Consider the following 23,263-nt stretch of genomic DNA (forward strand, 5'->3'; position numbering starts at 1 on the left):
TTGCTTGTTGGGTACAATTATTAAAACCAAAATGAACATTAAATTGTCAACTGACACCAGTCAAATATATTCTCTTCTTCCTCATAAAAGACAGCTTCATTTGGTTAGGCAAGGATTTGGGGTTTATGGATATGGACATGCATTTTTTTTTTTTCTTCCTTCTTATTGTTAATAAAAATGAGCTTTCAGAACAATACATAGTGAATGTATTATACATAGTGTTATAATCATGAGTGCTACAGGAGTGCTAACTATCTTTGCTGCCAAAGGGAAAAGTCCTGTTTGACACTGTGGTTTCTGTTTATAATCCTGACTTTATCTTGACCCTGGAGAAGGAAATAATAAAGCCTACTACTTGATGTCCAGTTTTCTTCTTCCATTTGTACAAACCCACTCCATCCCCAACACACACACCACACATACACACACAGGAAGGGTAAACCTTGTTCACCATAACATTAGAAGGACTTGAGTGGAAGACCTTTCTCCTCTTATCGCAAGGTGGGAAAGAAGCAACTGGAGACACACACGTTGGTTCTGTCTTTTCTTTAGTATATACTTGGGAAAGGTGAGTGACCAGCTACCGCTACTGCCCATACTTTTCCCTGTGATTTACATTTCTTGAAAAAGAAACAACAAAAGCTTTCTTAGGGAAGTGTGTCTTTTAGCCCAAGTCCTCATAAGCTGCCTCAGCAAAAAGTAAAAATGATATTTTCTATTAACATATTAACTTGTACTTTAATATCCCAACATTTATCCCATTATTTCTCCCTCCCCGACCTCTGTGGCTCTGGAGATACACACCTCATACCTGAACCTCACCCATTCTCAGCCTGATAAAGTTTGTTGGTTGGGCAGGAGTACCTATTGAGCATATTATTCGGTATAAGTTTTTAAAAATGAATATTTACTTGTTTGCATCTTAGATTAAATAGTACCTTTGTGCATATCAATGGATCAAAATACTATAAATTTTTATTAAAACATCTTTAGAAATTAAAATTTTATAGCTAAGTTCTTAGAAGAGTTTTGCTTTTTTAAAAATTCTTATCATCTAGATTTTTACTAGAAATTGTTTTTAAACAAATTACTGTTATTTGCTTCTTTAAAATAAGTTATATGGTTAATACTTTTGAGAATGTTTACTTTCATAGCTGGATGAGGCAAACATATATCAAAGAGTAACTAGTCTTTTTTTTTTTTTTTTTGGCTGGGCCGTGTGACTTGCAGGATCTTAATTTCCTGATCAGGGACTGAAACTGGGCCCCCATCAGTGAAAGCCCAGAATCCTAACCACTGAATTTCCAGGGAAATCCCAACAGAGACTAGTATAAATGTTATTTTATGACTATTTGAAATACAAAACAAATTACTGCTTTTACTTTATTTGCATGAAATAAAATGTATTTTTTTTCTTTTGCAAGGTATAACAATGATATTTTCATTTTTCTTTAATAAAATTAAGTTGATATTATATACTGTAGTTCCTGAGATTTCTAAAATTTATATTAACTTGAGATGAGTAACATCTTTAAAGTTATTGCATGTTTTTAAAGAAATAAAAATCTGAGTCTAGGATTAAATTTATGTCATCTGACTATGTGTGCTAGTCACTTAGTTGTGTCAGACTTTTTATGAACCCATAGACTGTAGCCCACCAGACAGTAATTCAGTTGACATAGTTGGCTGAACACACACCCTATGAACATCTCAATGTGCTCATAAAATAATAAAGAACTTTAACCAAGAAATGAATACAAAATGGTGATTCAGACTTCTATAAATATAGGTGGCTCATGCTATTCTTTGCAACATTTTTAACTTTTCCTGAAGAATTGAAAATTTCTCAGACAGATTGAATATAGTGAGTCTATAGGAGATAAAGGTATAGAAAGTATAGAATAATGTATTACAACTCACACCCTTACTCCACACTCTTTGCCCAAGATGTAATTAATTATGATTAGTTTTGTTGTGACTTCATTTTTAAATACCCTTCACTTTCTAGTCTCCACCATTTATAACCAATTATTTAGAAGTTTAGGCTTGAAGGTCAGACCTAAAGATACTTTCTAACCTGATCTCAGCCACTTTTCTCTCAGTAAAGACTAAGAAATATTTCTTAATTTGTCCACTGTTGATTTTCTAATTAATGAAATGCTGAGTTTGGTCAAGGGTGAGGTAGGGTTTTAAAGCAGAACAGAATTGCCTAGATTCCAATCCCAGTTCTGTTGGACATTGGGAAAGCTACATATTATTGTAATACAAATCACCCTACTTTCTGTATGTAAGATTTTGGGGAAATCATTTAATCTCTCTTTTTGCAATGGGTTTTTCTCTGTCAGTGTGTGTGTGTGTGTGTGTGTGTGTGTGTGTGTGTGTGTGTGTATCCCACTATCTGTTACTGCTATATATAATAGTATTCCATTATATATATATATAATGGAATAATATTTAGCCATAAACAAGAATGAAATTTTGCCATTTGAGGCAGCATGGATGTACCTGGAGGGTATTAAGTGAAATAAGTCAGACAGGGACAAACAAATGCTATATTATTTCTCATATGTGGATATAAAGAAAAACAGAAAAAATGAACAAAAATAACAAAAGAGAAACAGAGTTACAGATATAGAGGAGAAACAGGCAGCTGCCAGAGTGTAGAAAGATGGAGAGATGAGAGATAAATTGGTGAGGGGGTTTAAGAGGCATAAACTTCCAGTTTCATGATAAATGAGTAACAGGTATAAAATGTACAGTGTGGGGAATATAGTCAATAGCTATCTAATATCTTCATATGATGCATATCATAACTAGACCTATCATGGTGATAATTTTACATCTAAAGAAATACTGACACTGTGTTGTCTAGCAGGAATTAACACAAGTTTAGGTCAACTCTACTTAGAAAACAAAGTCATAGAAAAAAGAGATCGGTTCTATGGTTACCAGAAGTGGATGGGGGTGAAGGTGGATTTGGATGAAGGCATTTAAATATTACAAATTTCTGCTTAGAAGATAAATAAGTACTTGAGACGTAAGGTACAATGTGCTAAATATAATTAACACTATGTCATATATGAAAACTGTTAAAAGTAAATCCTAAGAGTTCTCATCACGAGGAAAATGTTTTTTCTATTTGTAAAAATTGCATCTATATAAAATGATAGATGTTTACTAAATCTATTGTGATAGTCATTTCATGATGTATGTAAGTCAAATAAGTAAGCTGTATGTTTTATTATACAGTGATAGTTGTCAATTGTATCTCAATAAAATTTGAAGGGAAAAACTCATTATTAAATAAAGGAAGGAAGAAAGTAAAAGACATTGAAAATTTGGAATGATGACTGCTTTATTTCAATGATATGCATTGGAAAAGCAAATGTCAGTTATTAGTATTATAAAGCAAATCTGATTGCTTTCTAAATGTAAGATTTTAGGGAAATCATTTGAATTATTAGTAATGGATTTTCTCTGTTTGTAAAATGCTTATAATTATCAAGAATACCTGTAATGTGAAGAAATGTGAGGGATACTTCACAAAAGTAAATCAAAACAGGAAATAAGGATGGATTAAACAATTTTTGAAAACTCAGTTTATAGCATCCACTGTGAATTCCTTTATTATTAACTGTCTTCTATGCTCATGTACCATAGTCAAGAAAAACAAAAACAAAATCCAAATGTAGTTATTATTTATTCTGACTTGAAGACATAAGACACAGGCAGTTTTTTGTCCTCATTAATTAAAAAGACATGTGTTCTACAAAGAATACATTTTCTTGGTAACACACTTCTGCAATATAAAGGATAATCTTCCTTACCTTTCAGGGGGAACAAACATGGGGCTTTGTGCTGGTTTATTACCAGTGATATCTTAAGAACAAAGGCACGAGTTATGGCCCAATAACAAAAATAGGTCTTTCAGCCAAATAGTATGCTGACATTTTACATCTTTAAATGCAGATTTTCAACTAATAATTAAATAAATTCTAGATTTTATTAAATCATATACAATAAAGCATATAAATTTGCTCATTAATAGGTTGTGAAATTTCTTTATTGCTCTGAAACACAAGAATAGCTTTTTTATCCCAAACTATTGCTTTCTCAATATTGGAAGAATACTTTTTTTATTTGCATATGTAATCTAAGTAGTTTAGAATAGTTAAATAAATCAAAGACAAGGAAAAATGCAATGGACATAGTTATATTATTAAGGTAAATAGGGAACCAGTCTAAATTATTTTTGAAATTTCATACATAAAATATGTTATTTTAAAATCTTGTGCAAAACAGCACTTTTGAAACAGGTAAGGAGGAGAATACCTTGGGAACCTAAGAGATATGTGTCTATTGTGTGGAAAGTTATAGGTAATTGAAAACAGCAGACAAATAACTTTCCTTTGCCCAGGAAAGAAGGAAAAGATTTACCACTTCTGGCATAGAAGGCAGTCTCAATTCTATGGTATGAATATAGTCCTTTTCTTTTTGGAACAATCTGAGTATAAATTTTACTTTTTTTTTTTAACACAATCTCTTTAATCAGCTTACATTAAATAACCTTCCTGATAAGAGATTAATAGATAGATCATTCAGTCATTACTTCTTATATAATTGAATAATATGGGGCCATTATTAAAGGATTGCCGGAATGTTAAAGGATGTTATTTTCCTCTATTTGTTGTTCTACAATCAATAACTGAAAAGGGTTCCCTGGTGGCTCAGATGTTAAAGAGTATGCCTGCAGTGCGGGAGATGCCAGGTTTGATCCCTGGGCCGGGAAAATCCCCTGGAGAAGAATATGGCAACCCACTCCAGTATTCTTGCCTGGAAAATCCCATGGATGGAGGAGCCTGACAGGCTACAGTCCATGGGGTCGCAAAGAGTGGGACACGACTGAGAGACTTCACTTTCTTTCACTAACTATTAAGGTAAAAATATTCCTTCAGTTAAGGTTATAACAGAAGTCTGAGCAAATTTCTATTTTTTTCATACTTGTCTGTATCACAAGAAAGCTCAAAGGGTAAAGAATCTGCCTGCAATGAGGGACACAAGGGCTTGATCCCTGGGGTTGAGAAGATCCCCTGGAGAAAGACATGCAACCCACTCCAGCATTCTTGCCTGGAGAATCCTATGGACAGAGGAGCCTGGCGGGCTACAGTTCATAGGGTCGCAAAGAGCCAGACATGACTGAGCAACTAAGCACTTTACTATTTTAAGAGGAGGGCATATTTTAGCTCTGTATCACCAGAGTACTCAGGTATGAGTCAGAAGGCAGATGAAGAAAAGAGGCCTGATGGAAAGGTGATTCATTATACCTGGGCATCTTGACAGAGTGATTTAAATCTGACTTAATATTGTGAACGAATTATGAAGAAACAGAGAAATTCTAGGAAGACAAAAGAATTTAGTGGCACTTTCAATTTTTTGAAAATTGAGGTATAATTGACATATAACAATACATTAGTTTCAGATGCATACTATAAGGATTCTATATGTAAATATTGTGAAATGATAACCTTAATAAATCTAGTCAACATCCATCACCACATGGTTACACTTCTTTTGTTATAAGAAAGTCTAAGATCTCTCTAATCAACTTTCAAATATACAACATAGTATTTTAAGCTATAGATAACAATTATTTTGTTTTTTACTCTGTGACTGCAATGGATTCCAGTTTGTGGACAATAGGGTGCCTTGTACATAATTAATTGTATACAGACAAGGCCTTTAAATAGGAACAAATTTTACTTTCTAAGGAGACAAAAAATTCTTTAAATACACCAAGCTTTTCCCATCATCTCATGGAAAACTACTTAACTGAATGTAGAACTTTAAAAATGTTACACTTTCCTTTCTCTTTAAAGATATCTTTTCAATATTTTTACTTTCTATGACAAAAAGTTACCATCAGTTGTGATTTCAAAGACATTTGATGTTAACAATGAGTGAGAAAATAAGGGCTTTCTGAAATATAAATCAAAAGTGAACTAACAAGAGGACATTTTGAAAATACTTTATAGTTATAAGATTGTAATAGTGAAAATAATGTAAATGTATCATTCAGGGGAATCATATCAACACTCTTAAAAACATGGGAAGCATGATTTGGGTTAACTAATTTAAAATTTTTCCAAAGACTTTTGATGGCTTCTGAACTTCTTTGTTAAGACCCATAAAAATACAACATAAATGACACCTCATATTTCATGACGATACAAATTTATTACCAAATTCCAGCAAAACGCTTTTCCTAAATAATCACTGTTGTTCAGTCGCTCAGTCATGTCTGACTCTGAGAGCCCATGGACCGCAGCATACCAGGCTTCCCTGTCCTAAATGTTAGATAAGATTGAAAGCTGAGTACCTGACTTGGTAAGCACAGGAAAAAATTTACTTTTTTTTTTTTACATTTCAACATATGTTTTTTACCTTTACAATAACTGAAGCAAAGTACTTAAATAATCTAAATTTGGAACCATATTTTCAAATCAAAATGTTGCATTGATATATATACAATATCATGTGTAAAACTGATAGTTAGTGGGAAGTGTCTATATAACAAAGGGAGCCCAGCCTGGCTCTCTTTGATGACTTAGAAAGGTGGGATGGGAGTGGGGAGGAAGGGAGACTCAAGAGGGAGAAAACATATATATATAATTATGACTGACTCACATTGTTGTACAGCAGAAACCAATACAACCTTATAAAGCAATTTTCCACCAATTAAAAAATTTTTTTAAAGAAATACAAAAATATTTTTAAAAATCATAAAGCCATTTCAATCTCATTGTTCCTCATTCTAAATTATTCTAAAACTATTTTAGTAACAGTAAATGTACTTTGGATAATTGGTAGATAATATATTCTGGATTATTTATTTCATATTTATCTCTTTTTAATTAATATATATGTTCATTTCACAGCATACATAATGTATTTATACAAAAATATATGATTTACAAAGAAATAGATTTGTGTATATTATTGGAGTATGCCTAAAGCATGTTATCATCATTGTGATTGTTCAGAAAGACTTGGAGACTGCCAAATTAAATATCAGATATTCAGAAAGAATGAAATTTGAGAGCATCTGTTATTTCCACATCAGAGAAGATTTTCAGTTATGTTTGTAATTGTATTCTTATTTAAATTCTCTGATAGTCATGAGGCATGAATCACATGCAACAGCAGAAATTGGAGAGCATGAAGGAAGGTGAATATAGGATAAGTTCATGAGAGAATATGAGGATAAGAGTGAATAACTGAGACTTAAAAGATTAAATAACCAGAAATTAAGCTATCCCCTCTAAGTGCTTTTAGGGCATATTTGGCATGTATGGTTGGCTGCATAATTACTCTCTCTGAAGTTTAGTTTAGTTTAATCACTCAGTTGTGTCCAACTCTTAGCTACCCCATGGACTGCAGCCCACCAGGCTCCTCCGTCCATGGGATTTTCCAGGCAAGAGTACTGGAGTGGGTTGCCACTGACTAGCAAAATTGTGAAAAATAAGAATACCTATTTTAAAGAACTGAACGAAGATCAATTGAAGTGATGTAAATTGTATAGCATAGTACTTGGTACAGAGTAAGTTCTCAATAAACATTAGCTATTAGTATTGTGGCTAGTTTTTGTTTTCTTACCCTTGCAAGACATTTGGTCTTGTCTAAAACATCTATTAGACAGCTGGTCCATGCTAAAATGTCCTTTTAATTTGGGCATATTTGGTCCTTTCCAAAACGTCCATGAACCATGCTAAAAATTACTTTATATTTGGTAGTGGTGGTTTAGTTACTAAATAATGTCCAACACTTGTGACACCATGGACTATAGCCCACCAAGGACCTCTGTTCATTAGATTTCCCAGGCAAGAATACTGGAGTAGGTTGTTGTTTCCTTCTCCAGGGGATTTTCCCAACTCAGAGATAGAACCCAGGTCTCCTGCATTACAGATGGATTCTTTACCAACTGAGCCAACTTTATATTTGGTCATATTCAAAATCATTTGGCATAGATCAAAAGTGCCTGTGGATCTTTTGAACAGGACCAAGTGTCTTATGAACATTTTGAGTAGGACCAAATGTTTGTTAACTTTTCTTACAATTAGTTATCTGTACTTTCTTTTTATTCCAAGCCTGGATTAAAGTTTTTTGAATTCTTTGTTACATCTAAGTTACTTTATTTATACATATATATGTTATTTATACATGTTTAGTCACTCAGTTGAGTCCGACTCTTTGTGACCTGATGAACTATAGCCCACCAGCCTTCTCTGTCCTTGGGAATTCTCCAGTCAAGAATACTGGAGTGGGTTGCCATGCCCTCCTCCAAGGGACCTTCCCAACCCAGGGATCAAACCCAGGTCTCTCCCGCATTCCAGGTGAATTCTTTACCATCTAAGCCACCAGGGAAGCCCTATTTATACATAGGAAGTAGTTAATAAATATTAATGAGCTTGATACTATGATGACTCACTATTGATATTTATCTCTGATAGTAATGAATTATTATTATAACATACTTTGGTAATATATGTTTGTTAGTTGCTTGGTATTGTTTTAGATTATTAATGCATAAACTATATGAGTAGAAGACCATGATTAAGAAGCTATTCAAAATTGAATCTACAGTAGACACTCTAAGGAAATACACAAAAATGTCACTGATATTATGCTGATACCATTCTAAGCATACAACAAAGAGAATATAATGCCTTCTTAAGAGGATATTTTGGGTCTAATCCATCTATCTTGAAGATTTCATTAAATATCTTCCTTACCAGTCCAACAACACAGGCCTTAAATTTAAAAAATAAAGTAATATTATGAATTTTTAGACAATTTTATTATTTAGTCTTTAAGAATAATAAAGCATAATAAAAACATTGTAGAAGACAGTTAAAATAATAAAATAATGTTGATCTTTCATATGAAAACTCTGAAATTCTTTGAGTATTCTATTATAAAACACTATAGATAGTATATTCAAAAGCAGAGACATTACTTTGCCGACTAAGGTCTGTCTAGTCAAGGCTCCGGTTTTTCCTGTGGTCATGTATGGATGTGAGAGTTGGACTGTGAAGAAGGCTGAGCGCCGAAGAATTGATGCTTTTGAACTGTGGTGTTGGAGAAGACTCTTGAGAGTCCCTTGGACTGCAAGGAGATCCAACCAGTCCATTCTGAAGGAGATCAGTCCTGGGATTTCTTTGGAAGGAATGATGCTAAAGCGGAAACTCCAGTACTTTGGCCACCTCATGTGAAGAGTTGACTCATTGGAAAAGACTCTGATGCTGGGAGAGATTGGGGGCAGGAGGAGAAAGGGACGACAGAGGATGAGATGGCTGGATGGCATCACGGACTCGATGGCCATGAGTCTGAGTGAACTCTGGGAGTTGGTGATGGACAGGGAGGCCTGGAGTGCTGCAATTCATGGGGTCACAAAGAGTCAGACACAACTGAGCGACTGAACCAAACTGAACTGATATTCAATGTAATTAAATCTATTTCATTATTTTTGTATTGTTCTTTCAGTCTTCCCGATACTAACCACATCTAAAACCTTAAAGGAAGAAATAGGAAGTAGTATTTATAATGCATATCTGATAAAAAACAATGTCATTTTCATAGGGCAATTAAGAAGACACATTTGGAAGCCCCATTTTAGAGAAAAAATCAAGAAAATATGCCAAAACAACTGTCAATCTGGCCTAGGACTTCTTAACCTTGACATTTTATTTATGTATATCTCCACTGTTGATATTTCAAGTCAGCCAGTTCTTTGCTGGGGAGGATGTGGGGGTTGTCCTGTGCATTGTGGGAGCTTTAAGCACCATCCTTAGCCCCTATACATTGGAAGCTAACAGTGAACCCCTAGTCATGATCACCAGCAATGACTTCAAATGTTGTCAAACATCCCCTGGGAGGCAAAATCATACCTGGCCAAGATCCAGATATTCCCAGCAAGGCTTATCCATTGCACAGTTCCTAACCTCCTAAAATTATCTCTAGAATGTACTGATGCATTACAATTTCCTTTACTAGTCCTTTTTAGGTTCTCATCAAAACATCTGTTCCTCCAAAACTGTCTTAGATTATATTAATATTTACTCTCTTCTTCACTGTAAAAAGATTTTACACCTATGTCCATTGTAATGTGTTGCGTGATTCCTCTTTACCTCATTAACTTTGGGCTTGGATTTTTTGTATGCTTTGGTCAATGGAATTTGAATATATGTGGTATATAGCACATCTGAACAGAAACTTTAAAGGGCCTGGCAAGTTTCCAACATCTTTCTTGATCTTTCTCTCTTTTGTGAGGGCATAGCTCACAAAAGGGAAGCTCTTTCAGTAAGGGTTTCAGAAAGAGAAGACACAAGAGGCAGAGCCCATGAGAGTCAAACAAAACTAATCAGAGTCAAAAACAGATGAATAAAACTGCTGCAGCCACAGTTGGCCAGCACACACCAATATTAATCAAAAAACAAATCCCTAAGCTACTGAGATTCCTGGGGTTGTTTGTTTTAGCAAAGTTGACTAATGCATACACAACTAAGAGAATTTATCAATCAATCTCATCATAAGGACAAAGACATACACACACATTTTATTCAGTCACTTAGTCGTGTCCAACTTTTTGCGACCCCATGGACTACAGCATGCCAAGCTTCCTTGTCCTTCACTATCTTCCGTATTTTGCTCAAATTCATGTCCATTGAGTTGGTAATGCCACCCAACCATACATACACACACACACACACACACACACACACACACACACACACACACAATTCAACTCAACATATATTCAGCAAAGGAATATTTTGTGCAAAATGTTGACTACACATTGAGTTCAATAATTGAGTATGCAATGATTTATCATAATCATAGAAACAATCTCAAGAAATTGGATTTTCTTTCATGGCAACCCACTCCAGTACTCTTGTCTTGAAAATCCCACGGATGGAGGAGCTTGGTAGGCTACAGTCCATGGGGTCGCAAAGAGTCAGACACGACTGAGAGACTTCATTTTCACTTTTCACTAATTTAGTATTCCCAACATCATTTAAGCTAGTTACTAGCCACAGCAAAAATTTTAGGGAATATGAAAACTATCTAGATAATTCAGACAAATAACACTTATTCTTCTGATACATCATTGAGTGCCAAAATCCATACTTATCAACACATAGACTCTTGAATAAATATTTTTATTAGAAAGCTTGTCTTATATGTTAGACTTACAGTAATAATAAATACTGTTGCCATGAATTATTTCCTTTAACAATTTTTTTCATAAAATTTTCTCCCCAACATACCTAATCTCTTCCCATTTACTTTGATACTATTCTTATCTGCCCACATACAATGTCCGTAATATTACTATCAATCGTATAGAAGCTAATATATAATGTATATAAAGCTACCTTTTCTCATGAAGGGAGACACAGAATGGTCCTTACTAGATTTTGGCATAATGGTATAATTTGCACTAGGATTTTGCTTCATCAAAGGAGCTATGATAGAGGATTTTATCCACAGTTTCTTCTGGAAGGTCTAACTAGAAATTTTAATAACTTCCAAATTTCACACTTTGGATCCTAAAAAATGTTATAAAGAAACAGGATTATTTCAGGTAGATTTAGTCATGAAGTAGGCAGTGCATTTTATAAGGATCCAAACATATCAATGTGGCAGAGGAAATATTTTTATAGTTTTATATTGGCCTTTTCATTTTTCTTTCCCAAGTGTATAATCCTATTCTTGATTATACCAGGCAACCATCTGCTAAAAGGAAGAGGTAAGATTTGTTTCAAAAAGTGGAAAAAAAAAGGTCAATATTCAATTTTTTACTTTCAAAAGTAGAATTATCTTGTAGAATAATAGATGGTGATAAAACAAACTTGGGTCTCCTGCATTGCAGGTGGATTCTTTACAGACTGAGCCAGCAGGGAAGCCCTATGATACTATCAGTTCAGTCACTCAGTCGTGTCCGACTCTTTGTGACCCCATGAATCGTAGCACGCCAGGCCTCCCTGTCCATCACCAACTCCCGGAGTTCACTCAGACTCACGTCCATCGAGTCAGTGATGCCATCCAACCATCTCATGGCAAGGTATAATTAAGATAAGATATAATTATGATAAAATGAAATTTTCAAAACCCCTTTATCTTCTTTTTATAGCACATCTAATATTAAGAATAGATTTTCCATCAAGCATTTAAAGAAGAATTAATATGAATATTTTTCAAACTCTTCCAAAAAGTAGAATCTAAGAGAATACTTCCAAACTCATTTTATGAAGCCTGCTTTATACTGACAGCAAAGCTAGACAAGGAGAGTATCAGAAATGAAAATTACAAGTCAATATTTCTGGTGAACATCAGTGCAAAGACCCTGAACAAAATACTGGCAAACTAAATTCAACAGCACATTAAAAGGATCATATGCTATAATCAAGTGAAATTTATTCTGGGGATGCATAAATGTTTCAACATATGCAAATCAATCAAAGTGGTATATCACATTAACAACATCAAGAATATAATCACATGATCATCTCAATAGATGCAGAGTAAATCATTCGACAAAATTTAACACCGATTTTTGATTAAGAACTCTCAACAAAGGGAATAGAGAAGGAACATACATCAGTAAAATTAAGGCCACATATAAGTCCAGAGCTAACATACTCAACGGTGAAAAGCTGAAAGTTTTCTGAGGCTAGGAATAATGGTTAACCATAGTCAATAATACTCCATTATAATTTTAAAGTTACAGAGAGAGTATATCTAAAAATTCTCATCACAAGAAAAAATATATATCACTCTGTGTGGTAATGGATGTCAATTGGACTTATTGTGGTGGTTATTTTATACTGTAGACGATATTGAATCATTCTGTTGTACACCTGAAACTAATATTATATGTCAATTATATCTTGATAAAATAATGAATAGATATACCTCTCCGAGAAATCTCTTATAGTAGAAAAAAGATATTCTTTCTACCTCTCACACTTAAATAGATATTTTGATAGTCTGAGTATATGAGGACAGTAAAATAAAAACCTGTGCACTTTCCAGCCCAGGGAGTGGTAGGGAAGAGAAAGAGACAATAATGAAGAGGAGAGATCCATTTAATGTATTCCTTGTGACTTTCCTTCTCTGTGCATCAGGACTGGACCTAGACCAGCATGTTAGATGTAGTGAAAGAGTTGCATTCAGATCTAATAGCTTGGGCCCTGCTATCCACTGGGGAAGTGTTCTTCTTGATGCTCTAAACCAGACTGGAACAGAGAGCCATAATCTCAGTGAACTGGGGAGATCAGCCAGAAAGGCAATCTGAGCTTTTGCTTTCCTAAGACATCCATCTCAATTCATGGAAACAGAACCAGAGCATTTCTGTGGTGGCTCTAACAGAATCTATTTCTTATAACTGCAGAACTTAACATGGTAGCAATAAGATACACACCCTAATTCTTGAAGTGGAAGAATTACTATGAAAGTTGAATCCCCAGTTGTGACTAGTCTATCATGTGAAAGGTACATGGAGGGGTGAGGGAAAGGCCTGGAATGGTAATATTTGGGGTGGATCTCGTGACCGAGACACTGGAACCCTTGATTAATTTTGAGCTTTTTCTGACAGAAGATTTAGATTCTCCTCCCATATTTGAGAAGATTCAAATTCCTTGGAATAGGAAATGGCAACCCATTCCAGTATTCTTGCCTGGGACATCCCCTGGATGGAGTAATATAGCAGGCTTCAGTCCATGGGGTCGCAAAGAGTCAAACACGACTTAGCGACTAACCAACAAAAACAAAACTTCCTTAGCTCAATGACCTTATTATGACCTAATGTGGGAACTTCTCTTTCAAGATAATGCTTATCCTTTTCAATCTCTATTTGTTGCTTCTTGTCCCATAATTAGCGTAATATATTACCCCATAATCCAGAGTGGCAAGTGCAAAGTGGTTTGAACAGGATCCATGGGAAGCTGAGAATTTGACTAGAAAATCTGCCAGAGAGGGTTTCCTTAGGTGGGTAAGGTAGTTTCTTTAGGGGCTGTGTGTGGAATAGATTTCCCAAATAAGAGATAAATGAGTCATAGTCATACAAAGGAATTTAGGTGTGGACAGGTTCTCTGAGAGATATTCAGTTTAAGAGATGAGAAATATTTTTTAAATGAATTGCTTAAATAATCAGGACAGGATAAGTTTTCAATCAAATCGTAGAATGAATGATTTTCAATGCTAATGATTAAACTGAAGAATAAAAAATAAAAGTTATATGTTTTAGAGATTACATAATAAAAATTACATTGCTTCCTCAATATCCTTGCCATAATATTATAGGAGACTAAAAAACCATAAATAAACATATACATAAAATAATTAGAAGTAGTTGATACTATGAAAATAACAATAGCATCAAAAGAGACTTTAGTAGACAAAAGACAAGTTATCTGATCTTGTGAACATGAAAGAGCTCGGTGGAGAGGTAACACCTAAGACATGAAGCAGGAGAAGAGGTTAATCTAAAAATAGTAGGAAAAATGTGTCAAGCAAGCTCAATTTTTTGAGAAATGGAAAATGAATGGTATCAGAAGAGATTGGAGAGACAGACAGGGACTAAATAATGTGCAAGTCTGTAAATTTTCTTAATGTTTTATATTCTGGGGCTTCCCTGGTGGCTCATCCAGACTAAAGAATCCACTTGCCAATGCAGGAGACACAGGTTTCATCCCTGGGTCAGGAAGATACTCTGCAGAAGGAAATGGCAACCCACTCCAGTATTCTTGCCTGGAATATTCAATGGACAGAAGTGCTTGGTGGGCTAAAGTCCATGGGGTCATAGAGAGTCGGATAAAACTTAGTGACTAAACAACAGCAGAGACAGAAGTCACTGAGAGATTAATTAGAAGAGAGTGGACATACTTTGATTTAGATTTTAAGAAGATTATTCTCTCTGAGTGAATAACAGAAGCAAAATTAGTTCAAATATATCAAGACAATTGGCTGACCTAGACTAGGAGACAGTATTAGCAGAAAGGAGTAGATTAAGTAAAAGATCAAGTTTCAAGGATGAATTAATAGAACAGTAGATTAGTTATGAGGACTTGCCAGATGGTGCTAGAATTAAACAAAAAAACAAACAAACAAATCACCTCCCAAAGCAGGAGACTGAGACATCAGATGGACCCCTGGTTGGTGAAGATCCCCTGGAGAAGGAAAATTGTAACTCACTTCAGCATCCTTGCCTGGAGAGTCTCATGGACAGAGGAACTGGTGGGTTCTGGTCCAGTTCAGTTCATTTTAGTCGCTCAGTCATGTCTGACTCTTTGCGACCCCATGGACTGCACCATGCCAGGCTTCCCTGTCCATCACCAGCTCCCAGAGCCTACTCAAACTCATGTGCATTGAGTCGGTGATGCCATCCAACCTTCTCATTGCCTGTCGCCCCCTTCTCCTGCCTTCATTCTTTCCCAGCATCTGGTCCTTTTCCAGTGAGTCAGTTCTTTGCATCAGGCGGCCAAAGTATTGGAGTTTCAGCTTCAGTATTAGTCTTTCCAATGAATATTCAAGTTTGATTTTCTTTAGGATAGACTGGGGTTGGATCTCCTTGCTGTGCAAGGGATGCCCAAGAGTCTCTCCAACATGACAGTTCAAAAGCATCAATTCTTTGGCACTCAGGTTTCTTTATAATCCAATTCTCACATCCATACATGACTACTGGAAAAACTATAGCTGTGACTAGATAGAACTTTGTTGGCAAACTAATGTCTCTACTTTTTAATATGCTGTCTAGATTGGTCATAGCTTTTCTTCCAAGGAGCAAGAATCTTTCAATTTCATGGCTGCAGTCACCATCTGCAGTGATTTTGGAGCCCAAGAAAATAGTCTCTCACTGTGTCCATTGTTTCCCTATCTATTTGCCATGCAGTGATGGGACCAGATGCCATGACCTTAGTTTTCTGAATGTTGAGTTTTAAGCCAACATTTCACTCTCCTCTTTCATCAAGAGGCTCCTTAGTTCTTCTTCACTTTCTGCCATAAGGGTGGTGTCATCTGCATATCTGAGGTTATTGATATTTCTCCCGGCAATCTTGATTCCAGCTGTGCTTCATCCAGCCTGGCATTTCATATGACATACTCTGTATATAAGTGAAATAAGCAGGGTGACAATATACAGCCTTGACGTACTCCTTTTCCTATTTGGAACCAGTCTGTTGTCCCATGTCCAGTTCTAACTGTTGCTTCTTGACCTGCACACAGATTTCTCAGGAAGCAAGTCTGGTGGTCTGATATTCCCATCTCTTTCAGAATTTTCCACAGTTTGTTGTGATCCACACAGTCAAATGTTTGGCATAGTCAATAAACCAGAAATCAATGTTTTTCTGGAACCCTGTTGCTTTTTCGATGATCCAGAGGATGTTGGCAATTTGATCTCTGGTTCCTCTGCCTTTTCTAAAACCAGCTTGAACATCTGGAAGTTCACAGTTCATGAACTGTTGAAACCTGGCTTGGAGAATTTTGAGCATTACTTTACCAGCATGTGAGATGAGTGAAATTGTGCTGTAGTTTGAGCATTCTTTTGCATTGCCTTTCTTTGGGATCAGGACGAAGACTGACCTTTTCCAGTCCTGTGGCCACTGCTGAGTTTTCCAAATTTGCTGGCATATTGAGTGCAGCTCTTTCACAGCATCATCCTTCAGGATTTGAAATAGCTCAACTGGAATTCTATCACCTCCACTAGCCTTGTTCATAGTGATGCTTTCTAAGGCCCACTTGACTTCACATTCCAGGATGTCTGGCTCTAGGTGAGTGATCACACCATTGTGATTATCTTGGTTCTGAAGATCTTTTTTGTATAGTTCTTCTGTGTATTCTTGCCACCTCTTCTTAATATCTTCTGCTTCTGCTAGGTCCATACCATTTCTGTCCTTTATCGAGCCCATCTTTGCATGAAATGTTCCCTTAGTATCTCTAATTTTCTTGAAGAGATCTCTAGTCTTTCCCATTCTATTGTTTTCCTCTATTTCTTTGCGCTGATCGCTGAAGAAGGCGAATATGAGAATATCTCTCCTTGCTATTCTTTGGAACTCTGCATTCAAATGGCTATATCTTTCCTTTTCTCCTTTGCCTTTCACTTCTCTTCTTTTCACAGCTATTTTTGTAAGACCTCCTCAGACAACCATTTTGCCTTTTTTCATTTCTCTTTTGGGGGATGGTCTTGATCACTGCCTCCTGTACAATGTCACAAACCTCCATCCATAGTTCTTCAGGCACTCTGTCTATCAGATCTACTCCTTTGAATCTGCTTGTCACTTCCACTGTATACTCATAAGGGATTAGATTTAGGTCATACCCGAGTGGTCTAGTTCATTGCAAAGAGTCCGAAAAGACTGAAGTGACTTAGCACGCACAGATTACTCATATTTATAGATCAAAAAGAAAAGAAAGCATGATACAAAGATGAATCCTAGGTTTCCTTAAAAATGAAGAAGTTGTAGCTTGCTCATACCTCTTTCATGTCTTCATAGAACAGATAAAGTATGCGATAATCTTTTTTCTTCTCCCACCAGCCCTTAACATGGTCATACCAAGAACCAAAAGCCACTAAATTGAGACATAAAATGATCACATAATTAAAGTATTTACATGAAGTAAAGAATTGTTCAACATTATTCCCAGTCATCATCACACATCAGGATGATTACTTATTAGTTCAGGGATGAGGGGTGGTAGGATAAGAGAAATATATCAAATAACTCCTGTTCTCACCCAACTTACAATCTTAGAAAGGATGAAATACTTCTGTTACATGATGAATTGTGTCCCCTAAAATTCTTAGGTTGAAGTCCTGATCACTAGTACTTTGGACTATAACTGATTTTGGAAACAGACTGAAGAAGTAGTTATTAGGCAAAAAGGAACTAGAAATTGAAGATTTAGAAAATTCTCAGCTTATCCATATTGCAAAAATATCTGAGAAAGCATGCTCTGGAAAAAACACCAAGGATGTGACTGGCAGCATTCATCAAAGAGGTTCAGTGTGTGACTTAAAGATGCAATTAGTTATCTCAGTGAAAACACTGCCAGTTTGCACTGAAGGGACAGTGGCAGGATGAAATGTGAGAAGACTGTTAGACTTCTAGGTCTCTACAGGCAAGAAATAGACCAATAGAGAGCATGTGGCTGCAAGCATGCTTCTTTTTTCAAGAATGATCCTAAAGGAGGTTCAGAGGTCATCAGGAAATTACAACAAACATGTACAATGAGACCATATGAAGACATAGGGAGAAGATGGTCACCTACAAGATAAGAAGAAAAGCCTCAGAAATCAACCCTGAGTACACCTTTATCTTGGACGTCTAACCTTCAGAACTGAGAAAATAAAAGAGTTGTTTAAGCCATTCAGGCTGTGGTACTTTGCTATGACAGGCCTAGCACAAAAAATACAGCTACAAACAAATAAAACTAAAATTACAAGAGCAAGATGGTAGATACTAAGTAGCACAGAAGGTAAGTGGTATTGAAGTTCATAGGAGAGGGAGAGGGAGAGAAAGGGATTGAGAGGTTAAGAATGGGATGTGGAAGAAGCATACATTTACTACCACAGGCATGAATATGATTCCTAAAAGAGGCTCTGTAGAAGAACAAAGATTTGAATATAAAATTTTCACTCAAGGATTTCCAGTTTATATAATAAAAATGAAGGAAATGGTAGAGAAAAGAAAGTCCAAAAGATATGTACAAAATCAAAACAATACAAGGGGAGGGAAGGTAAGAAAGTGCTTATCAGTGGTCACTAAGCAGTAACAAAACAGAGACTCAGGATTGAAGACTCTGTAAGCCTCATATTCCCCAAAAGTCTTTAAAGGGAAGAGACTATTTGTTTTATATCTTTTGCTTTGTCTATCTTCCTCATACACTAGTAGAATGTTGGGTATATATTAGGTTTATAATAAATACAATATTTGTATTTAAACTTTGTATCTCCTTGTAAAAAGATTTTTCACATTGGAACTCTATCATTAAAATAAGATTTAGACTCATCCTTTCCAGCCATGAATTTATCTAGGAATTCCTCCCAGGTACCAGGATCTGGATGTATTTTTGCCATCTGGTATAAATAATAGTAAGACACGGCTACATCTTTAGCATTCTGTGCCACATAGACCATCTGTGGAGAGATAGGGAAAATCATCATTTCATTATATTCTTTAATTGTTTGTATTTTTTTGCTTACCCTGGCAGAATGTTTATTTTCCTTTTTTTAATCATAACCTAAGCTTAATATTTATATCCTGATATAGTATATTCATGACTATATATAACACAAAAACTTCTCATATCTCACATCCCTGATTTGTCTTTAGTCTTTCAAAAGAAGAACATCTCTTAACACATGGAAAACCAAGTATAATAAGAATTACAGTAAATATTGTATTTTAAGAATGAACTAAACTTGCTCCTAAATTTAAACTATTTCTCTGTATAACTTTTTAAAACTAATAACGAAAGGAAAAAGCAAACTTATAAAGCTGAGAAAACACCTTACCTTTTATTGAAAAGAAACTATTATTTGGATACATTTAATCAATGTGCATAATGATCATTGCTGTTTATAATGATTGACATGGGAGTAAAATTTATGTATTAAGATGTCAATTATGTTTGAAGGCAGACATTTTGAACACATTTCCCACCAAAAGTGATATCGCTATGCCTTGCTGGCAAATCCTATGAAGTCCATTAAGTCTACTCATCCCCTGAAAATACTACTTATAAATACTACTTATCCCCAGAAAGCCCACCTGAAAACAATGAAGCCCTAGCCACTTATAAAGTAAATATATTTCTAAGTAAAAATGTATTTCAGGAAGAAATCTCCTTTCATCTAAATAGAATCTGAGCTTTCTTCTTCTTTTCCAACTGATGGAGAAAGGAAATGAGAAATTTTATAATCCCATACCACTGGTAGTTCTCATATTCTGGACAGGCTTAGAAAGGGGAAAAAAGTGACATGAGTGGAAAGGGACTTTTCAAAAGTTTAGAGTTTGGACTCTGTTGCTGATATAATTTCTTGAGAAAATACTAAACTTTGCAAACATTCTCAATTGCTTTCTGTTTCAATACTGAGACCATGGTGATGAATCAACTGCTTTCTTATCATCACCACCTTAATGAAGTCTGTGAGATAGAAATGTAGATAAAAGGCACTCAGAGATATTCCCCAGTTCTCCTAACACCAAGGTATTTCTGGGAGATTCTGTGAGTTTTTACTTCTAGATTTAAGATGATAAACCATATCCTTACTTCCTTATCACATTTGTTTTAATTAGATTTTGAATAAAAAACAAAGGTAGACACAAACACACATCCAAAGACATTTTGGATAATATAAGTGAAAGTATAATCAATCAATTTTTCAAAAGAAAAACTACAGCTGAAAAACAACAGCTGTTTTGCTCATTCTATTAAAGATGCGGTGATAAAGACATGCTGTAAACACCTTTCTCAGATCTGCAGGTCTGGTGACTGCCTAGCTTTCCAGATTCATTTTCCAACCACATTAAACCATTTGTGGAATTTGCGTCATGCCTTGCTGTTTCATGTGTTAGGCTATGGACATATAGTTTTCTTTTTCTAAACTGATCTTGTTAATCTGAAAATCTCCTACTTTTTCTTTAAGATGTTGATCAAAATTTTCCTTCATTTATGAGATTTCTTTCAGGACTTCCCTTGTAGTCCAGTGGTTAGGACCCTGTGCTTCCACTGCAGGGGACATGGGGTTCTATCCCTGGTTTGGGAACTAAGTTGCTGGAGGTTGTGCAGCATAGCCAGAGAGAGAGACTACTTTGCCCCAGAGAATCTTTACTTCATGTACTGACACTTACTTTGCTGAGATGTAATTATTTTTTCATATATATACATATATATGTATATATATATGAATATTTTATCTGTCTTCTCCACAGTATTTGATGTATTCTAAAAGGCTATATATGTTGGTTATTGAAGAATATTTTTTTCAGTATGTATTTATTCTTTTAGCAATATTAGATTATTTGTGACCTATTTAAAAATTGAAATAGAAATAATTGCAAATATATTACAATATAGCACATACCACAAATATATTAATATATAATTGCAAATATATTTAGATAGTAATAGGAAGTCGCTAAATATTTTTGCTTGATGTCTGTACATCTTACCTGCTGTTTAGCAAAGCCATAAGAAGGATATAAACCTGCTCATAATGCATTAAGTAACTGGATGTTTTATTCTATTTTTGAGTATGATATAGTCGGATATGACTGAAGTGACTTAGCATGCATGTGTGCATTGGAGAAGGAAATGGCAACCCACTCCAGTATTCTTGCCTGGAGAATCTCAGGGACAGAGAAACCTTGTGGGCTGCTGTCTATGGGGTCGCACAGAGTCAGACACGACTGAAGCGACTTAGCAGTAGCAGCATAAGACTATATGCTTTATGGGGCAGAGGTCCCTGACTTTTTAAACCTTTGCATAATGCGGTCATAGAGAAAGAAAATTATTATATCAATTTTTTAAAAAGAACATTACTACTTAGGTTATAGGTATTAAACAGATATTTTGATATAAAAGTGGTAATTGAAGCAATAAAGCCTCTAGAGGCAAACAGAAGGGAGAATATATTCATGATTGGGGGGATGGCATTTTAAACAATTACAGAAAGTTCCAATCACAAAGAAAAAAACTGATATATCCCCCATCGCCAAAATTAAAAACTTCTTTAAAAGATATTGCTGAGAAAGTTAAAAAGGAAAAAAAAAATAAAACAGAGTAAGATATAAAGAAATTAAATTATCTTATGAAAAGACTTGTATCAAGACTATATGGAGAACTTCTAGCTTAATAATTAAAAAGAAAGAAGCCTCTATAGAAAAAGGCAAAGGATTTGTACACATACCTCAGAAAAGGTGCCATCTAAGGCAATGGCACCTCACTCCAGTACTCTTGCTTGGAAAATCCCATGGATGGAGGAGTCTGGTAGGCTGTAGTCCATGGGGTCGCTGACAGTCGGACACGACTGAGCGACTTCACTTTCACTTTTTACTTTCATGCATTGGAGAAGGAAATGGCAACCCACTCCAGTGTTCTTGCCTGGAGAATCCCGGGGATGGGGGAGCCAGGTGGGCTGCCGTCTATGGGGTCGCACAGAGTCAGACACAACTGAAGCGACTTAGCAGCAGCAAGCTATGTAAACTTGCTTGAAACAATTAATCATTAGGAAAATATAAAGTAAAACCACAATGAGATGCCACCAATTTGCCACCATGTGCCAGTATTTTTAGCTATATTTTGGATTTATGAGGACATGGAGAACTTTGATTCATATACTACTGATCAAAGTGTACACTGGTGCATATGCTTTGAAAAGAAATTGGAAAATTTTTTCTAAAGCTGGACAAATGCACACTTTAAGATGCAGTTCTATCCCAAGATGTGTAACTAAGGGAAATATAAACATATATGTGCTATTTAATACTTGCATAAGAATGTGTACTGCAGAACTACTTTTATTACTGACAATAAACACTAACCCAACTGTCCATCAATTATACCATGAATAAGTAATTTGTGAAATATTCACATGCACGTATTGGAATGCCTAACATCAATGGTTTTCAAATGTTAATATGAACCAAATATGCTTGAAGGTCTAATTAAAACTCAGATTGCTGGACTCCAAGCCCATAATTTCTGACTCAGTAGGCTGGATTTGGGCCTGAGAATTTGCATCTCTAATGAGCTACTTTTGCTCATGATGCCATAATTTATGACGTAAACAGGTCTATATTAAGAAACCCAGACAAAAGCAAAATAGCAAGCATGGTAAGAATTGATCCCACAGATATTACATTAAATGAAATTAGCTAAACATTCAAGAGAATTACTTTACAGGAAAAAGAGGCAAATCACCTTACGATGAAAACATTCACAAATAGTGATTATCTCTGCAAATGGGGGTTCCTGTCTGGAAGTGCACAGGAACAGAGCTTTATCGGGCTCTATTCCTCATTCAATTTCTTGATCAATTTCTTGTTGTGGGGTCTAATTTCGAGGGTATGCTCACTTTGTGAAAACTCATCAATCCATATCCTTAGTATTTATGTACTTTGACTTTAAACATTACATGAATTAAAATGCTTATTAAAAAGGTAGTTTGAAACAAATCCATTGTTGTTGTTACAAGTCCATTGTT

The 23,263-nt window shown here is 35.3% G+C and overlaps 1 pseudogene; it reads right to left on the reverse strand.

Moving 5' to 3' along the window:
* Positions 1 to 818: 818 nt before the first annotated feature.
* LOC128049540 (sulfotransferase 1 family member D1-like) overlaps positions 819 to 23,263 on the reverse strand; it is a 31,326-nt pseudogene continuing 8,881 nt past the window's right edge.

The sequence above is a fragment of the Budorcas taxicolor genome, chromosome 6 (genome assembly GCF_023091745.1).
Source record: "Budorcas taxicolor isolate Tak-1 chromosome 6, Takin1.1, whole genome shotgun sequence".
In the NCBI taxonomy this organism is placed as follows: domain Eukaryota; kingdom Metazoa; phylum Chordata; class Mammalia; order Artiodactyla; family Bovidae; genus Budorcas; species Budorcas taxicolor.